A 14,071-nucleotide genomic window follows, 5' to 3' on the forward strand; every position below is an offset into this window, starting at 1 on the left:
TTCTCTTAAGTGTGACCAGGACCTGTGATCTTTTTGTAACCAAGAAACACAGCAACTGTGATGAAATGTGTGATTATGTGCACATGATTTTGTTACATAGATTGTAACTCCCATTTGCTGAGACACTCTCCTGTGCTGACTTTGATGCTGCCAGCTGACTTGGTAGGAGCTGGCATAGGGAGAAGGCCATATGGTAAGCAATTGAGGGTACCCTATGGCCAAGAGCATCAAGAAATGCAAGCCCCTAGTCCAACAGCCTAACAAGAAACTGAGCGCTACCATCAGCCCTCAGAGCTTGGAATTTGAACCTTCCCCAGGTGAGCCTCAGATGAGACTACAACCCTACATTACATCTTTATTGTAGCCTTATGAGACTTTGGAGCAGAAAATCTAGCTAAATCATTCCTGGACTTCTCAGCAATAGAAAATGTGAGAAAATCAATGTGTGTTGTTTCAAGCCACTGAGTTTATGGTTATTTGTTTCACAGGCATAGAAAACTAATACCCCAATAGACCTTTTCCTTTTTAATGTTGCATGAGTCAAGTATTTCCTCAAGTCATGACACTCTCACTAGATCTTATAGTAGATATTTCCACAGGAAAACCCTCTTCTATGCACGATCAACTGTCCCATATTTCAATTTATATGGAGGTCCCAAGGAGTGCAAGAGAGTGTATTCATGTATTTAAAATTCTAAGAACTAATTCCATGACATACTTCTCTCCTGCCCCAATATGAGCCCTATCATTATATTAACAATATCATCTCTTGTCATCTTTACTTCTTCCTTTGGTTGGCCATCTTCTCATCATGCCAGGAATTTACAACTTTGCCTCAACCAGAAGACAAAAGAAAAGAAAAGGAGAATTATACCCATAGCTGATTAACTGTCCCTTCTGAGATGAGTCTTGATCATTTCTCTTCCAGATAGCAATCATTTTCAAAGGTCTGCCCTCAAAGTGAATGCATAAGAATTCAACCAAGTGAAGAAAGGGAAGGAGAATGTTCAAAGAACAGGTTCAGAGTGCACAAATCCCCATGGTGGGAGAGCACACAATGTGAAAGAAGGCAGAAGATGTACACGAAAAGCCTGGGTAGCTGAGATGGAGTCAGATCATGCAAAATCTTCATAAAGTATGTTAAAGATTTAGCTTTTTAACCTAAGAACAAAGCGAAGCTGCCAAAAGGTTTCAGGAGTGTGGGAGAGGTCGCATGATCAAAGTATCTTTTGGAAAGGGTGCTTGGTGCTGGGGATTTACGCCAAAGATACAGATGCAGTGAAATGCCAGGACACCTGCACCCCAATGTTTATAGCAGCAATGTCTACAATAGCCAAACTGTGGAAGGAGCCTCGGTGTCTGTCAAAAGATGAATGGATAAAGAAGATGTGGTCTATGTATAAAATGGAATATTACTCAGCCATTAGAAATGACAAATATCCACTATTCGCTTCGACATGGAGGGACCTGGAGGGTATTATGCTGAGTGAAATAGGTCAATTGGAAAAGGACAAAAATTATATGGTCTCATTCATTTGGGGAATATAAAAACTAGTGAAAGGGAATAAAGGGAAAGGAGAGAAAATGAGTGAAAATATCAGAGAGGATGACAAAACATGAGAGACACCTAACTCTGGGAAATGAACAAGGGGTAGTGGAAGGGGAAGTGCGCGGGGGGTTGGAGTGACTGGGTGATGGGCACTGAGGGGGGCACTTGGCGGGATGAGCACTGGGGTTACGCTATATGTTGGCAAATTGAACTCCAATAAAAAAATTTTTTTTAAAAAAAGGGGGAAAGAGTGCTTAGTCAGCTTAGTTGGTAGAAAATGAAGACTCTTGATCTTGGGGTCATGGAGCCCATGGTAGGCATAGAGTTTACATTAAAAAACAATTAAGTAATACCAAAGTACTCTCTGGAAAAGATTTAGTCTGGCCAAAATGAAGGCGAATATAGTGAAAACATGGAGAATGGAAGGTGACTGAAGAAGCAACCTAGTGAAAGATTATAATAGCCTAGATTAGTGAGATAGCAATGAAAATGGAGATGAACTGGAGATAATTGGACAGAGGGACCTAAAGTTTTTACTCACTATTGTTTCTTAGACATTTCATTTCTCTAATCTTGAAAAGTTTTCTGGCTTAATTTTAATTTGCCCAGAGAATTTCCTGTCTTTCTAGAAAGGATGCATAGTTAACATACATTTGGGCCCTTGCATGTGTGAAGCTGTGCCAACATTGCCTTCATAAGTAAATGAGGGCATCAGCTGCTATCTTTTTCTCTCAAAATTTTATAAATGAGCTACTGTATCCTCTAGTTTTATATAGCAGAAAAGAAATCTGTTTCCCTTTGATTATCTTCTTTTTTGTTCATACTTTTTTTCTGTCTGAAAGTTTCTGAGATACTTTATCCTAGAATTTCACCAGATGTGTCTAGGACTGTATCTTTAATCCTGTTGGGTGCCCAATGAACACTTTGGATCTGAAAACTTGATTATGTTTGAAGCTCAGATAGGATAAGCTCAGATAAGCTCTAAAATTTCTTCAATCATGATTTTTTTTCCTTCATTTATCTTCTTTCCTGGAAATTCTATTCTTGGCATAAATCTCGAGGCTTGTTCTATTACATGTTTTCTTCTTTTACTCATGATTTTTATTTCCTCTTGTTTTGTTTTGTTTTTTTTTTAGAACGTTTCTGTATTTGAACTTTCAAGTCACTTATTCAGTTTTCAGCAGCATTGATTCCATTGTAAAACTTCTTTGGAATCTTTAAATTCATAAATTCCACTTTTTAATTTTTAATTTTTTTAAGATTTTAAAATTATTTTTAATTTCTACGCCCGGCATGGGGCTCAAACTCACAGCTTCAAGATCAAGGTTTCATGCTCCACCAACTGAACCAGCCGGGCACCCCCACAAATTCCCCTCTTCAAAATTTCCAAAATCTTTTTGCTATCTCATAATTTCTGTTTTGCATTTCCCTTTATTTTTGATAGGAATTGTCATCATAGATTTTTTGTTTTCCTCTAATACTGTAACTCTTCTCCTTGGAACTAAGTCGTCAACTGATCTGTCCACTTACTGCAGAAAGAGTAGAAATCTCTCCAAAATCCTTTGCAGATAAGGTTGGGGAAGCCTGTTAGGCCATGCTGGCTTTGCAGAAGGATGAGGTCAGAAGTTTTTCATGTTAAACCACTGGTGAAATAACGGCACTCTTGGTGTTGAGGATTCCATTATTTTAGTCTTCTCCGTGTGTGAGCTTTGAGTGGCTGTTGTTTTCGGCCCATTGGAAGGGAAACTGTTCAAAGCAGCAGTCCCACTCAGCAATGGCAATGTCCATAGAATCAGCAGAGTCTCAGGCATTCAGTGGTGAGCAGGAAGGAAGGGTTGATCTCCATAGGTTCAGGCAATTTCTACACTCTGCTGTCTGCCCTCTCAGAAAGCCTTGGAATCAGAGCTCCCAACTCCATGCTAGATCACAAAGAATAGTTTCCTCCTTCCTGGTAATTGAAATCATGCTGCAGAGAGGGCAATTTCTCCCAGTCTGGTTTCTGCAAGGTCATCTGGGAAGCCCAAAGATCCTAGATGTGTGCGATCCCCTCCAGGTTCCTACAGTGAAACGTGGTCATCTCTATACCACCTCCCCCACCCCTCCTACCCAAAGACACACATATACAGAAGCTTTAACTTACACATTGATTCACCCCAGCAGAAAATTGAGGGAAATCAGGAGCAAAAGTCATGTGCTCAGGTTGCCATCTTCCCAGAATCCTTCCTCTGGGTGGGTATATATATAATTTTTATATATTTATATATTATTGATGTATTTTTATTTCCTTTCATCTATACTAAACTCTCATTGAAGGCAGGAATGTCAGGTAGCTTATGGTTTGTTTGTTTTAAGACAAATTGTGTAATGAAGATAGTGTGACCCAATTTCAATAGATATTCCTTAATAATACCAATGGCATTCTAGGCATGCTTCATAATTGGTAAGAGGGTGAGCCAAGCAAAAACACATGCCTTGGACTAACAACTAAGAAATAGGGTCACGGCAGCCCAGGTGGGTCAACAGTTTAGCGCCACCTTCAGTCCAAGGCATGATCCTGGAGGCCCCGTATTGAGTCCTGCGTGGGGCTCCCTGCAGGGAGCCTGCTTCTCCCTCTGCCTGTGTCTCTGCCTCTCTCTCTATGTCTCAAATAAATAAATAAATAGATAGATAGATGATAGATAGATAGATAGATAACCTTTAAAAAAAAAAGAAATATGGTCGCATTAGCCATCAGAAATTGATCTTTTTCTCATGCTGGTTGCCAATTTTTTATCGATTAGTTGTTGCCCTTGAAAATCAAGATGCTATTGATCTGCATCAAGTACTTAAAGGGTTCTCAAGAAATATTTGTGGATATTGATGCATTACAAAAGAAAATAAGACTATGGTAGACTAGTCCATGCAACTTTCATTGTTTGTATTTCTTTTTTTTAAGATTTAATTTATTTATTCATGAGAGACACACACACAGAGAGAGAGAGAGAGAGAGAGAGGCAGAGACCCAGGCAGAGGGAGAAGCAGGCTCCATGCAGGAAGCCCAACGTGGGATTTGATCCTGGGTCTCCAGAATCAGACCCTGGGCTGAAGGCAGCCCTAAACCGCTGATCCACCTGGGCTGCCCCTCACTGTTTACGTTTCTTAAATAACTCTGTGTATCTTTCTTTACTTAGTAATTAATACAACTAGTTAGAGAAACTTTTCTGGTTCCCCGGTCACTTCGAAGGCTTTGTGAAGTGGTTTTGTAATAGTTTCATGATAAGGCACCTTAGGAGATGCTTGACCTGCCTTAAACTCTTGAATGTCCTAATTCTCAGTTGATCAATAGAAATACTCTCAAAGATGTATTGTTGAAAATATAAAGTATGTAAGCCCATAATTTTCTTCTGCTGTGAATGTAATTGGTTCCCATTTTAAGCAAAAGCACTTTGAGAATGTCAGAAAACTGAACCCTGCCTCTATCTGGCTATAGAAATAAGGAGTGAGGATACTCTAAATGAAGTCAGAATGACAGGGTGGTTGAAATAATGATGAAATTAGGACAAGAGGTATTTTCAAGATAAACTGGTTCACTACTCCTGTTGCTAAAAGCATATAGAATATCATGAAATGTTAAGCAAAGAAGATTACCAAACCACCCTTCAAAGAAGCAGCCTGTGGAAGAGTCAAAGGTCTATGAAAATGAACAGAAAGAATCTACTTTCCCCTCTTCTAGTTCAAATAAAATGGAGGTTTTCTTTTTCTAAGTTTGAATGAGACCAAAGAGGCTCAGGTGGCCCTGAGAGCCTTGGAATAGAGATTATTATGTAGAGATGACAACTAGAGAAGTCTCAACCTGGGGTTCAATTTAATTGGTTTCTGTCTACAGGACCCCATATTATTTATCCCAATATGGTTCCAAAATTCTCTGCTTCCCTGCAAAGTAGATGTTCCCGAAGATTACCTCCTGCCTACCAGACTGAACTTCTATTAGTTGAAGTGTTTTGTAATAGTTGTTGCTTCCATTTTAGCTCAGCTGGACTCAGGAAATGAAAGGGGGGTAGCTAGGGTGTATTTAGGGAACACAGGGCTGCAGCTCATTGGCGTGAGGTTTAGGAAATGTTATTTCATGGCTTCCACTTCTGATTATAGATTTCTGCCACCACACTGGACACTAGTGCCCTACTCGCAACACGGCAGGAGAGACCCCGACCTGGAACTCTAATCTTAGAGTCCCATTCTGGCCCTCCTCAAATGGCACCCTCCTCCAAAAGATGAGGAGTCCATAGGGCCAAGGGGTCTGAGAATTCTGATTTGAACCAGGATTTCCATATTTTTATGGAAGTCTATTTGTCAAGCTAGGAGGATAAAACATATTTTATTTGATTTATAACAAATGGCTAGCTTGATTTCTAACATATTTTTAAATAAATAATGTGTGGGCCTTCATTTGTACTCTCAAGCTGGTCTCCACAAATGGTAGAAATGGGCCTTGGCACTACTCCCTCTGGGCCGCAGAAGACACTACCTAATCAATTCGTGGGCCACCTCCAGTGCTGACTCTTTCTCCTCTCACAACAAGACTGTAACTAGTGTGGGGTCCTGGCCGTCCTGTTAATTAACATGTTATTTCCTCTGAATTTTCCTGTCTGTAGAACAACCAGGTTAGACAAGATGAGCTGAAGATTCCTTCCAGTTCTTTGACCTGTAAGTGTGGCAAAGAGCCGATAGCTGTTTTTGGCTTCTCAGCATTTATTGGGGTCTTTAAGTCACTTTGAGCCAAGGTTTCTGTGGGTAAAGCAGAGTGGGACCTCAGCCATATTTCTGTCCTACGTACGCAGTGGAGTTTCACTGGGTCTTACCAGCTTGTGCATATGAAAATGACCTTGATAACAGTGATAACTTCAGTTCCACGAGTTTCTACCCACATGTTCTGGGTGAGAGCCTCTGTCCTCCTCAAAATTTCACTCAACTATTGATGGGCATCTCCAGGATTTTTTAACAGTTCTTAGGTTTCTCCAGCTTAAAGCACCATGTTAGTGTCTCCTGAAGAAAGCCTTGCTTCTTAACCCTCCACACTGCACATGTGGCCCATGTTGGGTGACAGAGAGCATTACCAGAGGTCCTAGGGCACCAGTTCCTCATGCCTCCAAGGCTACAGTCCCACAAAACAAGCTGCAGCCATGGTCTGTGCCACAGATGGAGAAGCAAGGCCCCTCTGCCCTTCTCTCCATTTTATTCCCTACTTTGTCCATGGCATGGATACAAAGCAGAAGTGAGCCTGCTCCCCTCTCTCACACTGTCATGTGAAAGCAGAGTTTCTCTTGAAAGGATGCAGACACAGATCCAAGGCCCCCAGGACAAACCCTGACACTGGTTTTGACATCTCTGAATCTCCCCGGGGTCGAATGCTCTCTGGTCCCTTCCCCATGTGAATATTAATCAGGCAGGTGTCCATGGATTACTGGCCCACTAACCTTTTGGATATACCAGATATGTGAACACAACTGGAACACAATAAATCAGTGAACGGATGACTCACTGAGATAACTAAAGCCAAAGAAAACGATGGAGTACAGTGATACGAGCCTCACTCTCTAAACATTTCAGAAATTTATTCAGATTCACAGTGTTTATGATTATTAACTGAATATTTTAGGCCTTGGTGAATGATTCTTGCATTTTTGGCAATAGAGAAAGCTAATCATTAATATTCGCTGGGTAACAAAGTGAGGGTTGCTGGAGATGAGGCGGGTGAGGGGACAGGGTTACTGGGTGATGGGCATTAAGGAGGGCATGTGATGTGATGGGCACTGGGTGTTATATGCAACTGATGAATTATTGAACACTACATCTGAAACTAATGAGGTACTATATGTTGGCTAATTGAATTTAAATTTTAAAAAAATTCACTGGATACCTATGATATGCTGGGAACCAGGTTATACATTTATATGCATTATCTTATGGACTCTTTTAAGTCAGGTGATGGGAAACTTTTTCTGTGAATAGCCTGATAGTAAATTATTTTCAATGTCGTGAGCCATAATCATAACATCTCTGTTGTACTATTAGCTCTGAAAGCCAAAGTGTCAACCAATGAATGTGGCTGTGTTCCAATAAAGCTTAATATAAAAAATAAAAATAAAATAGGTTGCAGGCCGCATTTGGCCCACAAGCAAATTAGATTGGCTGACCCCTGCTTTATAGAATTCATGGATATGGTATTGTTTGCATCCTCATCAAAGTAACAAGGAGACTGAAGCATCAAGAGTCTACACAACTGGCCCAAGATCTCAGATATGAAGGAATAGAACTGGGATTTGAACCTAAGCAGCCTAACTCCAGAGCACACACTTCAGCACAGGGCCATTTAGGACACATGATAGTAAGTTACAGATTACCGTTGGTGGGAAACTTAGGGGCTGGGACCTGCCTTTGAACCTGCATTGTATGTGTGCTTCATGTTTTCTTCCTCAGTCATCATCGCCAACAGAGAGCTTGATATACAGGTTTCCCCTACAAACACTTTCATAAGTCGAAATGGCTTAAAGTAAAGAAGCAATTACTATTCATTTATGTGAAAAAAAATGAGTATTTCCAAACCCCCCAAATCACCTCTCTTCGGCTTTTCTGATACCTTAGGACACATCTTGTGAACACATGCACAAAATAAATCAAGATAAAGCACAGATGCTCACAGACACGGTTCAGAGCTCTGGCAGCTTGATGCTGAGATGTTGAGTGTAGTTTCTGGGGAAGGAGCTTGGCAGGGCCACTCTCACTGTTTGGGGGGCCCGCTGCCTCTATAATGACTGGCTGCAAAACAAACACTGAATGCTCTTTTTGCTTTTTGCAAAATCCTCTTTGGATTTCTTTTGGTTAGCGGAAACAGGTGCTAACGTAGGTCCTTCCTAAAAGCAAAGTGGCCCAATGCGAACTTTTGAAACACAGAGTATACCTGCATACTCATGATCCATTAAAGGGAAAAAAGCCAGTAATAAATGAAAGGTCACTTTCTTGCTTTGAAGTATCAGGAAAGGGTGGTGTATGCCCCATCTAACAACCCTTAATTAGAGAATTGCAGTATTCATGACTTCTTAATTGCTCTAATGATATGATCTCACTTACTACTCATTAATTTCCTCTCCAACATGGCCCCTCAAGCCAGCTCCACCTTTCATAAAAAGGAAGCATGAGTCAGTAATAATGATAATAATAGTGATAATGATGATAATTCCATTAACAACAATGCATTTGTATAGTACTACTCGAAGCCACTCTTTCTTTTTTTTTTAGGGCCCCTCAATGCAATGCCCCCAGACGACTTCCAAACATGTGGCCTCAACCCTCCCCAACACTCAGGCCTCGACCCTAGATTCTGTCCCAGCCCAGAATCATCTGGGTCTTCTGCTCTTTCTCTGTACTGGGGACCCCTGCCTCCAGTCTCTTGATCACACAGCACTGGGGTAAGTGGATGGCCTAGATTCAGATCCCAGCCCTGCCCCTTTGCCCATGGTCACACTACCTGAGCTTGCCTTGGCACCTTCCTCATCTACAATGTGGGCATGAAAATAACTGTAAAGGGCTTTGGGGAGGATTTCAATGAGCTTATATTTAAAGTGCTGAGAACAGTCCTGGGCGCACACTAAACTGTCTGTGTGGCAGCTGGTATCATTTGCCGCATACCAATTACTGTAAAATGTTGTGTGTCATTTACTTGGTGCCATTGTTCTCACTCCTGCTAGAGTATAAGGTTTGTGAAGCCACAGGCTTTGTTTAGGTCACTGCTATATCCTCTGTACCTAGAACAGTGCTTGATGAAGTGGGGGTGGAGGGGAATGGTAGGCTGCCTAAAGAGGAAAAACAGGGGCATTTATAATTTAAGTTTTTATTTTAATTCCAGTTAGTAAATGTACAGTGTTACATTGCCACTCATTCTTCTAAGCACTTTGTATATATCAATTCATTTAATCTTCACAGCGAAAACCATTTTACAGATGAGGAAACTAAGACCTAGGTGTTAAGTGGCTTGGCCAAGGGTGAAATTCCAGGTAAGTGGCTCAGCCGGACTTTGAATTCAGGCACACTGGATCCAGATCCCATCACTTTAAGTATTAAGCCTGACAACCTCTCAAGGAGGATTTGTAAATATAGCAAAAACTAAAATTTGTCATTTTGGTAAGTCACCTCAGTGTAGGTAGAATATGGATTGTGTTTTGTGGTTTATTATGGAATAGTATACTATATTCTTCTTTTTTGTATATTTTTTATTGGAGTTCAATTTGCCAACATATAGCATAACACCCAGTGCTCATCCCATCAAGTGCCACCCTCAGTGCCTGACACCCAGTCACCCCATCACTATATTCTTCCTTATTAAGGAGGTTGTAACTTCCTTTGCATGTGAAGGCATGGGGAAGCCCCCATCAATGGTCTCTTCCTACTCTTGACATTGATAATCTCTGCCGATGCCAATGCCCATCCCCCTGAGACAATTTCAAGACGCTATCATTTGAGTGTGTGGGGGGCACCTCAGGAATGCCCAGGAAAATGGATAGAGGCAGATGGACACTTTGAAATAGATGCATTTCCTTTCCCATCTTTCTACTTTTCTATCTGGGATTTTCTCTCTTGAAACTTGTACTTCCTTCGGAGATGCAGCAGATAGTGTTACTGGGCCACCCACATCTCCTTGGAATTGACCATTATTTTCCCTACATGTAGTTCATTTCCTTACTGCCAGCACCTGAGCCTCTTTGCCTGCAAGCTCTACTTGGCCTCTAAATCCTGCTGCATGATCATTTGAGTGTGGGGGCACCCACACACTCAAATGTGTGACACGGTGAAAGTGCCAGAGAACTAATCAATGATTGACAAGAATTGGTGTATAAATACCCCAGCACCATCACTCCTCAGCACGTGTGCTGCACTGGCCCTTAGTGTTCCCCAGATGGTTAAGCTCAGTTGTCTACAGTGGAAATTGGCTTGGAATTGTATCAGTCAGGATTCCACTGGGGTGAGGGGGGAGACAGTATGAGATATGTATGATAAATAGATTGATCGATTGCAAGGAATTGGCCTGTGCAATTGTGGGGTCCTGCAAGTCCAAAATTCATAGGGTGGGCCTTCAGGAAAGGCAAGCTGGAACTCTAGGGCAGAGGCTCATGCTATTTGTACTTTAAGAATCCAGGTGTTGCAGGACGCCTGGGTGGCTCAGTGGTTGAGCATCTGCCTTTGGCTCAAGTTGTGATCCTGGGGTCCTGGGATCGAGTCCTGCATTAGGCTCCCCAGAGGGAGCCTGATTCCAACTCTGCCTCTCTCTCTCTGTGTCTCTCATGAATAAATAAATAAAACTTAAATTAAAAAAAAAGAATCCAGGTGTCACGCCATTTGGGAAGGAAGCCTTTCCTCACCATCTTTCAATATCTGTCTCATAGATGTGTGACAGCACCTGTATTACCATTGTCTGTCTCCTGCTTAAAGATAACCACTATTATTTATTGGTGCCTACTTCCCTCCTGGTTCAGTTCCTAATACAAGGTGGTCAACAAATGTTTGAAATGAATTAAATGAAACCTCTCAGTCCCTGGAATCACAATATGTGCTTACTTTGAACTAAAGGGACCTAGAATATATTTGTATTTTAAGTGCCATAATTTTCATGGTGTGTCTATTATTCCCCTATTCTAGGTCAACTTTTTCTTCTGGGTATCTACATTGTTTGGAGCAATTTGATAAGTGGAAGGCATTTTTTTCTACATGTTGCCATCTTCCGTATCACCCTCCTGGCTGCACTCCCAAGAATACCCAACAAGTTAATTATATTTGTAGACTTGCAAAGTAGCTTTCATGAGTAAGAGTGTCATTCATCTATGAGAGAACCCAGCAGAGTTTGCCGGCGGCAACTTGCCAGAGATGCTAAGTGCTTGCTAGCTCATTGAACCATCCACTGGAGCTCTCCATTTTGAATAGTAATAATTGCTTTAAAAAATTGTTTTTTAATTTATCGACTTTCAAATGAAACCAGAAACCTTTCAAGGCACTGCCTGTGCACATGTGACCCACCTGTCTTTTTCTGGCTCCCACAGGTATCCCCTTCCTAGGAGAGAGATTCACTTTCGCCCTCCCTTGTAAGCTCACCTTATCCCAGGCTTCCAGCCCTACCCCTGTGTGTGCTGTGTCAATGTAAGGAAGAGAGGCAGGATGAAGCTCCACCTGCCACAAAGTCCACAACCTTCATATTCAACTAATGAGAGGGGGAAATGTGGCCTGGTCTTCACATAAATGATAGTTCAGTGTTGACTGCTCCAGCAGAGCTAGTAACAGTAATAGTGGCCGTTACTCTGCGTCAAGCACAATTTGCCAGACCAAATTGGCTACATTTGCCCAACGGAGATGTTTACATACATGACAGCATCAGATCTTCACAATAAGCTTATGTGGTTGATTTGATGAACCCCATTTTACAGCTGAAGAAACTGTGGTCACATAGGTCAATTTTTACTGTAGAAAAGTGAAAATTTGAGTTAGTTCTTAGAAACTACAATTTAAATCAGACTTACTGTGAGTCCAGTTCTGGTCTTTTACTTTACCTCTGACCCTGAGTCTCTGTCTTGATAAACATGTCAGTAAAAAACAAAAACAAAAACAAAACACATCAATGAAGATGATGTCTCCAATTGGAGTTTATGGAAGCCCTACTACATGCTTAGTGCTGTGTGTTTAACCAAGTGATGGGGCCAGGTTTCAACCCCAAGGCAATCTGCATCAGAGCCTGGGGTCTTCCCACTGTCCCTTCAAGGATGAGGCTTGGTCTTGCTTTCCTCAGTTGTGCTGGTAATCTCGGTCTTGCCTTGGGACTCCATCCACGTGACTGAGGGCTGTCTCTTATTCCAATCCACTACATGGTAAGCCAGAGAGATGGGATCAGGACTTGCTGGTGCTTCCCATCTAGAAGTGGTTAACTAACTAACTAACAGGAAACCAATGAAAACATAATCACAAACTTGGAGAAACACAATGGAAGATACAGCTTATGAGCTGTGTGCATACTAGGGAGCCTGACCCAGTTTGAGGAAAGTGATCAGAAAAGGGTTTTTTTTATTTTTTTTATTTTTTATTTATTTTTTATTTATTTTATTTTATTTTTTTTTAAGAAAAGGGTTTTCTGAGGAACTGATTTTTTAAAAAATCAACCTTGAGGTATAATTTGCATACACTAACATCAATCCATATTAAGTATACATGTGATGACTTTTGGCAGATGTATATGCCCATGAAACCACTACCACAATCAAAGTGGAACATTCACATCACCCCAAAAGCTCCCTTGCGCCCCTCTGTAACCAGTAAGACACCTCACTTGCAGCCCCAGGCAACAACTGGCCAGCCATCTGTCATGATAGGTCACATCTGTTTTTTTGTTTTGTTTTGTTTTGTTTTTTGAGTTTGATATAATTCCATACTATATGTGTACATTTCTGTCTGGTTTTGCTCCAAATAAAGTTTTTGAGATGCATTAAAAATGAATCTCAGGCCACCTTTTGTCCCAGATCTGCTGTCACAGATCTTCTGACACCCTTGACTGCCTGTCTACTGAGTATCCCATTGCCATCTCCCTGCCCCAACCAACCAGCTTCACTACCTCCTACCATCCAACCTCAGGCTCCCCTGACTGCTTGGCCTCCACTCTCATATATGTCTGGACTTACCAATAAGCACCTGACCCACTTTCCGTGGGGGACGTCTCATCTCTCAAGGCAAAGCCTTAGCTTTCCTGGCCCGGCCCTAGCTTTTGAAGCCTGAGAATCCATGGTAAAGAACTAGGAGCAGCCTTAATCTCTAAGACCCATACATTAATGAATGACAAATCAAGAAATGAAGACTTTCTTCAAGATCTGACTCAAATATCACTTTGGAAATGATTGGACTCTCAAGGTACTTTATGTTTACCTCTCTTGAGCACACAACAATTTCTGCCATATTTAAGCGTGTGTGTGTGTGTGTGTGTGTGTATACATGTTTATCTCTCCATTTAGACCATATGCTCCATTAGAGCAAGAATGAGGTTAATTCACATTTGTGATGCTCAAGGAAATAGCAAAGTGGGGGAAAATTAGGTGCCTCGAAATGTAGTCTCCTCAATGACTCAAATAATTTTCCTTCCAGTTACTGAATTCACAAATTTAGAATTTGTCAAGGCAAAGCACTTTTCTCATACATAAAATATTGTTAATAATGAAAATTTTAAGTACACTAAAATTTTAAATACACTAAAATTAACTCATAGAGAGGAACAGAGCATATGCTAAAGAGTGACATGAAGGAGTAGATATGTTTTTCTAAGATTTATAAAACCTTTGACATTATAAACTGAAACACAGTCAAACTGTGAGGTCTAGTCTATTAAAAGCATGTACTCTATATTGAAAATGCTCACAATTCAGTACCAACAGTGAATGAATATTAAAACTCAGGGTGAAATCTGAGTCAACTCTAGTCAGTTTAACGGAGTACACAATGGTCAAGGAGACATTTCACTGT

The 14,071-nt window shown here is 41.1% G+C and overlaps 1 pseudogene; it reads left to right on the forward strand.

Moving 5' to 3' along the window:
* The first annotated feature begins 214 nt into the window (after window positions 1–214).
* LOC112673222 (dynein regulatory complex protein 9-like) overlaps window positions 215–14,071 on the forward strand; it is a 62,337-nt pseudogene continuing 48,480 nt past the window's right edge.

The sequence above is a fragment of the Canis lupus genome, chromosome X (assembly GCF_003254725.2).
Source record: "Canis lupus dingo isolate Sandy chromosome X, ASM325472v2, whole genome shotgun sequence".
NCBI classification, from domain to species: Eukaryota; Metazoa; Chordata; class Mammalia; order Carnivora; family Canidae; genus Canis; species Canis lupus.